At 35.2% G+C, this 13,350-nt stretch overlaps 1 protein-coding gene across 2 annotated transcripts in view; it reads left to right on the top strand.

Moving 5' to 3' along the window:
- The window catches only part of LOC138701358 (fatty acid CoA ligase Acsl3-like), a 139,358-nt gene that overhangs the window by 41,189 nt on the left and 84,819 nt on the right, over positions 1-13,350 (top strand). The window lies entirely within an intron of this gene.

Below are 13,350 nucleotides of genomic sequence, written 5' to 3'. Positions count from 1 at the left end.
GATTGAATTGTTGCGGAACGTTAAAACGTTTTATATTCATGATTGTTATAGTAGACATCGGATTTTTAGGCACTAAAAATTGCAGTTTTAGGCGCCTAAAATAAGCTCAAAATTTGTAAAATTAGGCTCTATTTTAATGAAAATAGGCATTTTAGGCACATCAAGGTATCATACTTATTTCTTTCACTGAAATTTTTAGTTATACACTAAAATACGCACAAAAAAGTATGTTTAAACATTAAAAAAGAATACTATATTATATTTATAAACAGAGCTGCACAAATTTAATACATTGAAACTAATGAAATAATGATTATTGATATCTAGATTACTCATTTTAAGTTATTGAAATTCAGTTCAATGCTCAGACTTTATTATAATTATCTGCACAGTACACCACCAGAATTTTTTCTAAATTCTCCACAGTTAACCTTTGCCTTTTGTCACTGAGAATCATTTTGAAAGCAGAAAAACTTCTTTCAATCGAAACTGATGTGAGAGGCGCAAATTTTAAATTAGGTACAATAGAAACATCAATACTTACTGGAACATTTACACTTTCCCCCGATATCACTCTTGATACTTTTTCCAACAATGAAAATCCTACATTCTTATTTAATACGTTGTCCCACTTATTTTGAACTTTTTTCCCAGTGTCGCCCAAAGCAGAATGTATGTTCACTTGAGCTTCCTTTACTATTGCTATTTGGCTACAAAGAGATTGTTTTTCACGTTTTAATTGTTCAATGCTTGCAGGTATGAAAGAAAAGTTTGATGTTATGTAGGCAATATCGTTTTTCACTCGTGAGTCGTTCAGACAATCTTTCACTGCTTTCACACACGCTGCACTATCAGTTTCAGGTAATTTATCAATAACTGTGACCACTTCTTTAAAATACATAGAATAATACACCACTGACTGAATCCAGGTTCCCCATCGTGTAACAACCGGCTGAGGTGGGAGTGGGATATCTGGAAAGTTCTCTCTGAATATTGAAATCCTGGATGGGGCTTTACAAGAACATTTTTTTTGTGTTAGAAATAAACGAATTGACAAGAGGAAATTCATTCCGGATTGTTTTAGAAACCCTGTGAAGGCCATGTGCTAGACAGGTTACATGCGTGAGGTTAGGATAAAATGTTTTAAGAAGTGGAGCTGCAGCAACCATGTATGAGGCAGCATCAGTACAAAACAACAGAACTTTAGAATCGTCTATATTACCTGAGTATAAAGACTGTAGGCCTTTATTTACAAAATAAGCAATGGCTTGGCTATTCACTTTCGAAAGTTCCTTAACACATACGAGGTGTGGAATCGAAGGTCCATCAGGACTAAGTTTTCCTACTACCATATTTGCTATATACCTATTCATAGGATCTGAGGTTTCATCCACAGAGACCCATATGTAAGAATCACCTATATCCTCCCGAATGGAAGCTAAAGTTTCATTGTATATTCTGTCTAAGTAATTTTTTCTTAGGGTCGACTCAGATGGGATATTTTGTTTGCAGTATTTTTGTAAAAACTGTCTTAAAACCGGATTTTCAATTGCATTCCAGGGAATGTTAGCAGCAACAAACGCTCTGGTTAAATCAGCATAGAAATTGCTGCTGAGATTGGATGAAGTAGGCTGTGTTAGTAAAGTTTGTTGCAGTTGATTTTTCTGCTGAGCTTTAGCCTTATGAGCCGCTCCTTGCACATGCTGCTTTAGGTGGCACTTCTTTTCTTGCGAAATCTAAAAATGTAAAGTAAACTGAATTAAAATAAAATCCTAATTGTTGTATTGCCGTATTTCTATCACAAAGTTAGTGGGTTCGAACAATCAAAATTTTAATGACCTGCAAATACTTTAACTATCGGAATTTAATAGGTTAAAGTGTAGTGGTCTTAAAAAGAATTATACCTCAGGATAGCTCAGTCAATGTATAAATATTATAGGCCTACTCATTAAAATTAATAGAATTTATATATTTCAACTATTGTTACATACCTGTTTGCTACAAATCTTGCAGAATATTATTTTTCCATCATAAGTGAATTCTGAATATTCTGTTAGCCATTTCCGGATCAATGTAGATTTTGCACTTATATTTTTCGGCATTATCGCGTTAAACTTCACAGGAAAACGTCCTACCGCTCAAAACTTCTCAACACAAATAAGGTGAGGGAAAGAGCAACTGTTAACGAGCATTCAAATGAACCGTTGTTATTGAGATTCAATTGGACAAAAATACAAAGTTCCACTTATTGTTGCATTTCCTGGTAGTGTTAACACTAGGAGGGCTATTCTTTTAAATATTTTGTAACGGTTTACCCTACTAATTCGCAGTTTTACGACTTTTCATAAATATTTCAAAAACACTCTTTCTCCAAAAATTGTGATTTTATGACACTCTGAAGGGCAGTACAGCTAATCGGTTTCAGACCGAAAACAGTCATTTTTATAGTATAGTATATCTCTGAATCGGTAGCAGCACATGTTGTGATTGTTGCCTGCTTCAAAACTAAGGTTGGTTCTTTGTCGGCATTTATGCCTCCAAACATGTTAAATTCGGTGAAATCTATTGCGAGTGTCGTGAGATTCAAAACATTTTGTTTCCTTTATCGATGGTTTCGTGGCCGGTGTGAAGCAAACTTTCCACTTTTTAAATGCCTTAAATTTCGCAGTGAATGCATGTATAAATTATAAAAAGTAAGAGTAAAATGCGAAACTTTACAGTGAGTTAGGCATTTTTAGGCGAATATTAACAAATTAGGCTCTAATAACCGTTTTAGGGCATTTTAGGGCACTATAAAACTCTTTGAATACCTTTCAATTTCCATGAAACACAAATATTAATAATTATTTTTACTTTTCTCCTAAAGAAACAAAATAGGCATTTGCCCTAGAATCCGATGTCTGAATTATAAGTTATGAACTACCCTGTTGATCACATACGAAGAAACAAACCGTAGAGGCAAATCAATTTCGTCAGACCGTTGATGGCTGGCAGACAGATTGGCGACTACGATGTGAAGGGACAGCCGGCCTACTATCCATTATCTAGCTTGTTATTACTTGAAATCAACTGTCAATTTTGGAGGCGAAGGGGGACGTAACAGACTTGAAACGCAGTCCTCTTATGTACGAATGTAGCTCAGTGTGTATAACTAGTTGAGATTAAAGTCCTTCAAGTTTCTTTTTACTGTTCGTGCTATTAAGGAGTTTAGGATATTTTCCCAAGACATTCTCAGTGGTAGTTGTAATTCTTGAGTATACAAATTTCGTCATGGTTACATTGTATTCATACTTCAAAACATTTGAAATTGCACCATAAACCTTGTATGCTTTACTATTTTCTACACACCTGACTGCAGTTAAAGCACTAAATCTTAAGTTTATCGTGTGTAAACCAGTTTAATCAATCAAACTATGCAGAAATTTGGAAACGAATTCTTTTTCATGTAAGAGGATTTTATTGAAGAAAACATTGTATTTTATGTAACATCGCGTACAAAAAGAAGATCATAATAAAAACACGTTAATTTATGTGTGCGGAAAGTTAACCACCACAAAGAAATTAGTACCATGAATCAATTTCATTTCTACATCACACAGAAATACAAAAAACCGTGGTTTCAATTCATTATGCAAAATTGTAAAAGTTTTATCAGATGACAAGTGCGATTGTTATAAACTTGATGTAGGAATGAAATTGATGATGTGAAATATTTTACATATGCGTCCTTGATTTCAGCCGATGTAGAACGCAGTTTTTCCGCATACAAGGTTATACTATCCGACACTCGGCGGTCATTTTCATTTGAAACTTTGAAAATGAATGTTGTTGTTCATTGCAGCAGGAACCGAAACCAGGCGAACAACATGCAAGAAAAGTGAGGTACAGACAGAATAGATGTGATTAATAAATTAATGTAACAGTAAATATAGGGAAAGCAAAATTGTACGCTATATACGTTTTCGGCATTCTAAAACTGTATTGCAAAACTGTAAATATAAAGAAAAACATCTTTTCAGACTTATGCGTTACCACTTTGTGACAATTTAAGTATGATTTCCAACAATTATTCTCAACCTCACCAGTATTTTAGACCTTTCCGATATTAATTCTTATTATACAATAATTGTATTGTCTTGATTTTTTAACACGCAATAATCGTATACAAGACAGTAGACACGGAACGTACTTGCTTAGGCGTGTGTCAAATTCGTTTTCGCTGCCTGTACTTGAAACGCCGACTACATTCTGACCGGCGTCGTATGTTCACTTCACACTAATACAAATATACCGATGTCACGGCCCTAATTATGATCTATATATCTTAATGTCCTCTATCATCCGATATCTTACTCTGCCCCTAACTTTTCTCCCGTTCACCATTCCTTCCAATGCATCCTTCAGTAGGCAGTTTTTTTTTCTCAGCCATCGGCCCAGCCAATTCCTTTTTCTCTTCTTTCTTCACCGATTTTTTCCAACACAACTTCATTTCTTATTCTGCCTGTCCACTTCACATGCTCCATTCTTCTCCGTATCCACATTTCAAACGATTATAGTAGCTTCTCTTCACTTCGTCGTAATGTTCATGTTTCTGCACCATACAATGCAACACTCCACACAAAGCACTTCACTATTATCTTCCTTGGTTCTTTTCTCAGAGGTCCGCAGAGAATGCTTCTTTTTCTATTAAAAGCTTCCTTTGCCATAGCTGTCCTCCTCTAGATTTCCTGACAACAGCTTATTTTAATACTTATAGTACACCCCAACTATTTAAAGCTGTGCGCTTGCTCTACTGCCTCATTTAGAATTCGCAACGTTTACCGTAGTTTTCTTTCGATAGCAATGGTCTTCGTCTTGTTTGCATTTATTTTAATTCCATATTGCTCACAGCTGTCATTTAGCTTCAGTTATATAGACACTATATTGAGGTATGGTCTCAAATGACGACAGAGAAAGTAGAAAGGGAACTAAAATCATTTCTATCTCATTTCAGGAGGGTATAAAGAAAGTTAGCAGAAGGTAAGAAGCCTCGGAGTGGTGCTTTCATTTAGAAATTAAAGTTGTTTGTTTTTGGAACATTGCACTTCTTTTCTTACCTTAATGAACCGAAAGTGCTGCACAAAACATTAATAAATTAATATTAGCCTTCGCGACGTACTTAATCACACACAACCTTCTTCACAAAGTGAACCAAACGCTTGTCATCTGCGAACATGTTCCTAAACAATGCAATAATTCTTCTGGTTTTCACGTATTCAGAGTCAGTGTGAGGGATGAAAGTTGTTTCGGATGCAACTCTTCGAAGGTACTTCATAAAATGAAGTGGAGCAAATCGTACCGTATTAAAATCACGTAATTTTCCCCATTTTATTTTCTCTAAAAATTTGGGGATGAAAAATCGAGAGCGGGGGTGGTGGGAATTACGCGATAAGTACCTACAAAATATCGGGAATATAAACTGGTCCTAAATAACATAACAGTTCATGTACTAATCAAGTAATTGTTTAAATAGACTATAAATGAAGGGTTCAGAGCCATAGTGGGCCAAGCACCATTTATTAAAAACGGAGAAAGCAAGGGTTAAAGTTAGGTGAATACCATAGTTTAATGAAGATTGACATATCATTTAGTTTTACTGTGTATACTTTATATTACTTGCTATATGTTTTCATTGAATTATGGCAATAACTTCATTTTAACCCGTGTTTTCTGTGGTTTTAGTAAATGGCTCTTTGGCCACTATGGTTCTGAACCCTTCAAATGTGTGTAAAATTTCAGTAATTTTTGGCATATTTGCGGCTTTTTCTTTGTACTGTGTATATCTGTTCTAATGTCAGTAGTATGATCAGGATTAACCTCGGTTCATGTTGTTAACTTCGCGTGTAAAATATTCGTATGAAAATGAATTCATAAATTACGTAAAAATAACGTACATATATTTTTTACACTCTACTTCTTTATAAAAGAAATTCAGTACTACTTTATAAGATAAATTCAGATCATATCCCGTGCCGCCACAGAAATAATCGGCATTTTTCACTGCAAAAAAGTTTAAGGACTTTGAGTTTCTCATGAGTAGACATCGTTGAATTGCCACACGCAGGATGCAATCAGGTTGCCGATGTACGGTAGTATAGATCAGGCGAGCCACCGCCCGGTCGCGTAGTACAGGGACATCATTTTATTTTTACTTCAATTTTTATTGTACCTGAGTTTTTGAATGTACTTCACTCCCACCCCCTCTACTAGTAAACTTCCAACCGTTCTTCACACAGAATCAAGCGTATACAGTCAAAGTCGCCTTACAGTCATAGTAAACACAAACAGTACTGAGTTAGTGAATATAATACGGTCCATAAATATGTTCGCTTTCAATATTGAACCATATTCTCGCACAGGTACTGTCGTCCGTTGCCTATGTCACATCCCGGTTTCTCCCACCCACTTCTGCCCGTCCCTTTGTGGCTGGGCTGTCTTAGCTCTTTTCTGAAAACATTAATTTCTGTTAGGAATTGGACGTTTACGTAATATTATACAACTGTTTAAAATAACTTAAATAAAAGGGCCTCGTTAAGTAATTAACTGTCACGTGATTTCCCCCCTTTCTACGATCCTGCGGCATAACTACTTGGACGGACAGTAGATAGCATGTCTGAGTAATTTTATCTTTTCGGATCGGACAGAAGTGAAGACTGAATTTACAGTACGTAAGGTACTCTTTTATAGAGTAGGTACAGAATTATTTCAACATGAGTTACTAGTACGAAGGACGAAACTGGCAATTGGAATTAGATGCAATAGTCTATAGTACGATAATATGCACAAAAGAACTGAAGCCTGTATCGAAATGAACGGCCACCATTTAAAAAAAATGCGTTTAAATATTCATATTATGATTATTTTTCAATTTAATTTTTTTCTCTATATTGTACGCTAATGTGCTATAGACAGTATAATATACACTGCATAATGAATACGCTCGCATGGATAACTCAGTTCGTGAGTAAAAACGCTTATTCTTAATACAGTACTGTATTTTGATTAAACAAAAACCTAATGAAAATTATCGAACTCAAAATCGCGATATTTCCTAGTTTACGTAAATGGATGAACTACTTTTCTTCCCTCCTATACCTAGTAGAGTGATCTGTTTGTGTTTTACGCCAGTATCATCGAATTACAGTCGTGGAAGGGGATAGCAAACTGTGTTTCCGGTTCTCTAAAGGTATAGCCAGGTTAATATTAAAAATGTTAGTAAAAATAAAATGATGTCCCTGTATAAGCAGTTCATGTTAAGAGATATGACTGGTCCAAATAGAGCAGCTACAGCTAATGTATACCTATGTAAGCACTTGTTTTTGCATTACTGTGGTTGGAATAGTCAAAGCTTAACATTTGTTCAGTGTAGACAAGAATTCAGTCAACCATACTACGAGGGGGATCCAGGAAATAACGACCGTTTTGTTGTAATAATTAAAAAAATATATATTTATTTGAAAAAACAAAGTCTGTTACATAACTGAAGCTTCCTTTACTTCTCTACTTAATCACCACCTACATTTAAACATTTGTCGTATCTGTTCACTAGCTTTAGAATTCCCGTGTTATACTCCTCTGCCGCCAGTTCATCAAGCCAGGTGTTCACTGTCTTCTTCAACTCTTCATCACTTCCAAAACGCGTACCATCCAGAAAGTCTTTCAGCAATTCGTCGAGTGATGTGCGCCTGTCTTGCAAGATTCTGTCGTTCACTTTAGTCTTCAGGTCTTCTGTGATGAGTGATGGGCGTCCGGGTCGAGTTTCATCGTGGACATTTGTTCGCCCACTGTTGAACATTTCGCACCATTTTCTCACATTTCTTTCATTCATTACAGTATCACCATACACTTCTTTCAATTGCCGGTAAATTTCTGCAGGTTTCAAATGTCGGGCATTCAAAAATCGAATCACACTCCTCACCTCACAGTCAGCGGGATTATCAATCACGTCGTTCATTTTGAAGTAACACAAAATACACAGTGGCGACTTGTTGCAACCAGTACTCACAACATTATGAGAACACATGTTAAGGAAGCCAGTTGACCTTCGAACAAGGAAGGGGAGTTAGCTGCGCGGCGGGTATGCGCGAACGGTCGTTATTTCCTGGATCCCCCTCGTACAATGAGAGTGTTGCTGTCCCAAATAATTGCCCTGGAATACCCTTACCCCCGCAGCCAGTCTTGACCCGTTGGGGAACGTGGTTGTATGCTGTTAATTATTATGCAGAACATTACAGCAAAATAATGGAGGTAATTGATGCATTGAATAGCACAGACAGTTCCGCTGTTGCAGCTATAAAATCATTGCCTTCTGAACAGCTATTGGAAGATATTCTGTTCATTGATTCTAATTTTAAAATCGTGTCCAAAAGCATCATTCTGTTAGAATCGTCTAAACCACAACTCTCAGAAGCCCTTAATATAGTGGATAAAGTATCACATACCGTTATCCAAAATAACAATTCACTAATTTCAGAAAAAGTGAAATGTGAGTTGAGAAACATTATTGCTAAAAATTCTGCCTATTCACAACCTTCGTATTATAAATGATGTACTATCAGGTCACGACAAGACGTCTGAAGTTGGTGTACTAAAAAGTAGTAACTTTCCGATCTTCAAATATGCACGTATTACATTGTGTGATGTTGAACGTACATTTCTCAATATAAAAACTGTTTAAGTGACCATCGGAGGAGATTACTTTGCAGTCGCTCAAAATGTACGTAACTCTTCACTGCGATGCACATATTCAAGGATGATGTGAGTATTTTACATTAAATTTTAAGAGTTAATCTATCTCACTATAAAATAATTGTGTATTTACATGTTCAGACATTTCCTACTTCAAAGATCATTCATTATATTTCTTCAATGCAGGATACAGGTTTTATTGTAACCGCAGTATACTGCTCAGTGTTTACATCAGAGGCATACTCAATCCTTTCCACGCCCCCTTCTCATATAGTCTATACTGCGTGCGCAGCAAACCTTGCGATTCTCGTGGCAATTCCACGAAGTCTACTCATGAGTATTTTTACGATACTTAGGGCTGTATTAAAAAATCTCACTTCAACTTAACTTCGAGTCAGAAGGTAGGTAGGTCATATGAAATAAAATTTCGGATCCGTATTCAGAGACGGTACCTATCTTTCCCTTGACTTACAACTTACAAATGACTTTTAAGGAACCCGCAGGTTCAATGCCTCCCTCACATGAGCCCGCCATCGGTCCCTATCCTGTGCAAGATTAATCCAGTCACTATCATCATATCCCGCCTCCCTCAAATCCATTAATATTATCCTCCCATCTACTATCTTTCTCTTGACAAAGTAAAATAAAATAATAGTAAAAAGCAAGTGAATTTGGCGTTTGACGTTGAAATTGAAAGAATTGCAGGTGAAAATGTAGACCTACGTCAGAGAACTGGCTTATGAACAGACATCGGATTCTAGGGCAAATGCCTATTTTGTTTCTTTAGGAGAAAAGTAAAAATAATTATTAATATTTGTGTTTCATGGAAATTGAAAGGTATTCAAAGAGTTTTATAGTGCCCTAAAATGCCCTAAAACGGTTATTAGAGCCTAATTTGTTAATATTCGCCTAAAAATGCCTAACTCACTGTAAAGTTTCGCATTTTCCTCTTACTTATTATAATTTATACATGAATTCACTGCGAAATTTAAGGCATTTAAAAAGTGGAAAGTTTGCTTCACACCGGCCATGAAACCATTGATAAAGGAAACAAAATGTTTTGAATCTCACGACACTCGCAATAGATTTCACCGAATTTAACATGTTTGGAGGCATAAATGCCGACAAAGAACCAACCTTAGTTTTGAAGCAGGCAACAATCACAACATGTGCTACTATCAATTCAGAGATATACTATACTATAAAAATGACTGTTTTCGGTCTGAAACCGATTAGCTGTACTGCCCTTCAGAGTGTCATAAAATCACAATTTTTGGAGAAAGAGTGTTTTTGAAATATTTATGAAAAGTCGTAAAACTGCGAATTAGTAGGGTAAACCGTTACAAAATATTTAAAAGAATGGCCCTCCTAGTGTTAACACTACCAGGAAATGCAACAATAAGTGGAACTTTGTATTTTTGTCCAATTGAATCTCAATAACAACGGTTCATTTGAATGCTCTTTAACAGTTGCTCTTTCCCTCACCTTATTTGTGTTGAGAAGTTTTGAGCGGTAGGACGTTTTCCTGTGAAGTTTAACGCGATAATGCCGAAAAATATAAGTGCAAAATCTACATTGATCCGGAAATGGCTAACAGAATATTCAGAATTCACTTATGATGGAAAAATAATATTCTGCAAGATTTGTAGCAAACAGGTATGTAACAATAGTTGAAATATATAAATTCTATTAATTTTAATGAGTAGGCCTATAATATTTATACATTGACTGAGCTATCCTGAGGTATAATTCTTTTTAAGACCACTACACTTTAACCTTTTAAATTCCGATAGTTAAAGTATTTGCAGGTCATTAAAATTTTGATTGTTCGAACCCACTAACTTTGTGATAGAAATACGGCAATACAGTTTACTTTACATTTTTAGATTTCGCAAGAAAAGAAGTGCCACCTAAAGCAGCATGTGCAAGGAGCGGCTCATAAGGCTAAAGCTCAGCAGAAAAATCAACTGCAACAAACTTTACTAACACAGCCTACTTCATCCATTCTCAGCAGCAATTTCTATGCTGATTTAACCAGAGCGTTTGTTGCTGCTAACATTCCTTGGAATGCAATTGAAAATCCGGTTTTAAGACAGTTTTTACAAAAATACTGCAAACAAAATATCCCATCTGAGTCGACCCTAAGAAAAAATTACTTAGAATATACAATGAAACTTTAGCTTCCATTCGGGAGGATATGGGTGATTCTTACATATGGGTCTCTGTGGATGAAACCTCAGATCCTATGAATAGGTATATAGCAAATATGGTAGTAGGAAAACTTAGTCCTGATGGACCTTCGATTCCACACCTCGTATGTGTTAAGGAACTTTCGAAAGTGAATAGCCAAGCCATTGCTTATTTTGTAAATAAAGGCCTACAGTCTTTATACTCAGGTAATATAGACGATTCTAAAGTTCTGTTGTTTTGTACTGATGCTGCCTCATACATGGTTGCTGCAGCTCCACTTCTTAAAACATTTTATCCTAACCTCACGCATGTAACCTGTCTAGCACATGGCCTTCACAGGGTTTTTGAAACAATTCGGAATGAATTTCCTCTTGTCAATTCGTTTATTTCTAACACAAAAAAATGTTTTTGTAAAGCCCTATCCTGGATTTCAATATTCAGAGAGAACTTTCCAGATATCCCACTCCCACCTCAGCCGGTTGTTACACGATGGGGAACCTGGATTCAGTCAGTGGTGTATTATTCTAAGTATTTTAAAGAAATGGTCACAGTTATTGATAAATTACCTGAAACTGATAGTGCAGCGTGTGTGAAAGCAGTGAAAGATTGTCTGAATGACTCACGAGTGAAAAACGATATTGCCTACATAACATCAAACTTTTCTTTCATACCTGCAAGCATTGAACAATTAGAACGTGAAAAACAATCTCTTTGTAGCCAAATAGCAATAGTAAAGGAAGCTCAAGTGAACATACATTCTGCTTTGGGCGAAACTGGGAAAAAAGTTAAAAATAAGTGGGACAACGTATTAAATAAGAATGTAAGATTTTCATTGTTGGAAAAAGTATCAAGAGTGATATCGGGGGAAAGTGTAAATGTTCCAGTAAGTATTGATGTTTCTATTGTACCTAATTTAAAATTTGCGCCTCTCACATCAGTTTCGGTTGAAAGAAGTTTTTCTGCTTTCAAAATGATTCTCAGTGACAAAAGGCAAAGGTTAACTGTGGAGAATTTAGAAAAAATTCTGGTGGTGTACTGTGCAGATAATTATAATAAAGTCTGAGCATGGAACTGAATTTCAATAACTTAAAATGAATAATCTTGATATCAATAATCATTATTTCATTAGTTTCAATATATTAAATTTGTGCAGCTCTGTTTATAAATATAATATAGTATTCTTTTTTAATGTTTAAACATACTTTTTTGTGCGTATTTTAGTGTATAACTAAACATTTCAGTGGAAGAAATAAGTATGATACCTTGATGTGCCTAAAATGCCTATTTTCATTAAAATAGAGCCTAATTTTACAAATTTTGAGCTTATTTTAGGCGCCTAAAACTGCAATTTTTAGTGCCTAAAAATCTGATGTCTACTTATGAATACAAAGACGTGATGGGAAATAGAAATCAGACATTTTTGATTTCGGAAAAGAATAAGAAATGAAACCAAATTTAGAACACAGAAATGTAATGTAAGTAATACTGATCATATTGATTACATTAAAATTTATTATACAAGTAGTCTTAATCTTATGTTTAATATAGTATTAATTATAAGATTGTAGGGAATTTTGATTCTACGTTGAAAAAATAATCATAGTACATAGAAAATACTTTTTACTTAAACTGCATTGTGTTACGTGAACATTTACAATTTAAACAATTAAAATAAATTAAATATTTGTTCTTCATTAATTCCTAGATGATAACAGTAATGAGAAATTTAAAATAAGTTACACCTTATAACTACATAACTAGTAAAATAGGTTATAAGAATGGGATTATGATTAGCCTTCATAGACATCAGTTGAGAATAAAGAAGCAAATAATGAGTCAGAACTCACAATTCATGAATTCTTGGAAATTACCATCGTCCAAATCCATTTCAACCCATAAACTTAAATTTATCGTAGTAAAGGAATGTCTCATTAGTTGTTAATCAGGCAAATTATAGCACCAAGTTAGGTATAAGGTTGGTCTTCACGTATCTTCAATCTTACTAGGTTTTGGCTAAGTTACGACTAAAGTGTGAGTTAAGGGCAACTCTGAATACGCATTCTGCGTTTTCTACGTAATAAAATCGTATGTAGGTTCCTGGATACAGCCCTTAGAATCATAACGAAAAAGACTTTTGAAGGGAAAAGGTGCCCTTTTTTTTTAACGAAATTACACTAAGAACAAACAATTCTGAAAAATGCCCTAAAAATCTTTGGGGGCAAATTCGCGAGGGGGAAAATTATGTGAGTAAATACGGTAGGTTGGTTTAGCTTGAAGGGGTAGTGTCTTTATGTGTACATTTGTTCTTTCTACAACAGACTGGAGTTCTGTAATGTTATTTCATTCCCCAGGTTATTTTATGTGAACTATGCCCTCTGAAAGAAAAGAGAGGGGGAGAAGGTTAGACTTCTTATAAGAAACAATTACCGAGAA

Source organism: Periplaneta americana, chromosome 6 (genome assembly GCF_040183065.1).
Source record: "Periplaneta americana isolate PAMFEO1 chromosome 6, P.americana_PAMFEO1_priV1, whole genome shotgun sequence".
Classification (NCBI taxonomy): domain Eukaryota; kingdom Metazoa; phylum Arthropoda; class Insecta; order Blattodea; family Blattidae; genus Periplaneta; species Periplaneta americana.
The sequence above is the reverse complement of the archived record's forward strand: the minus strand, read 5'-3'. Positions and strand labels throughout refer to the sequence as shown.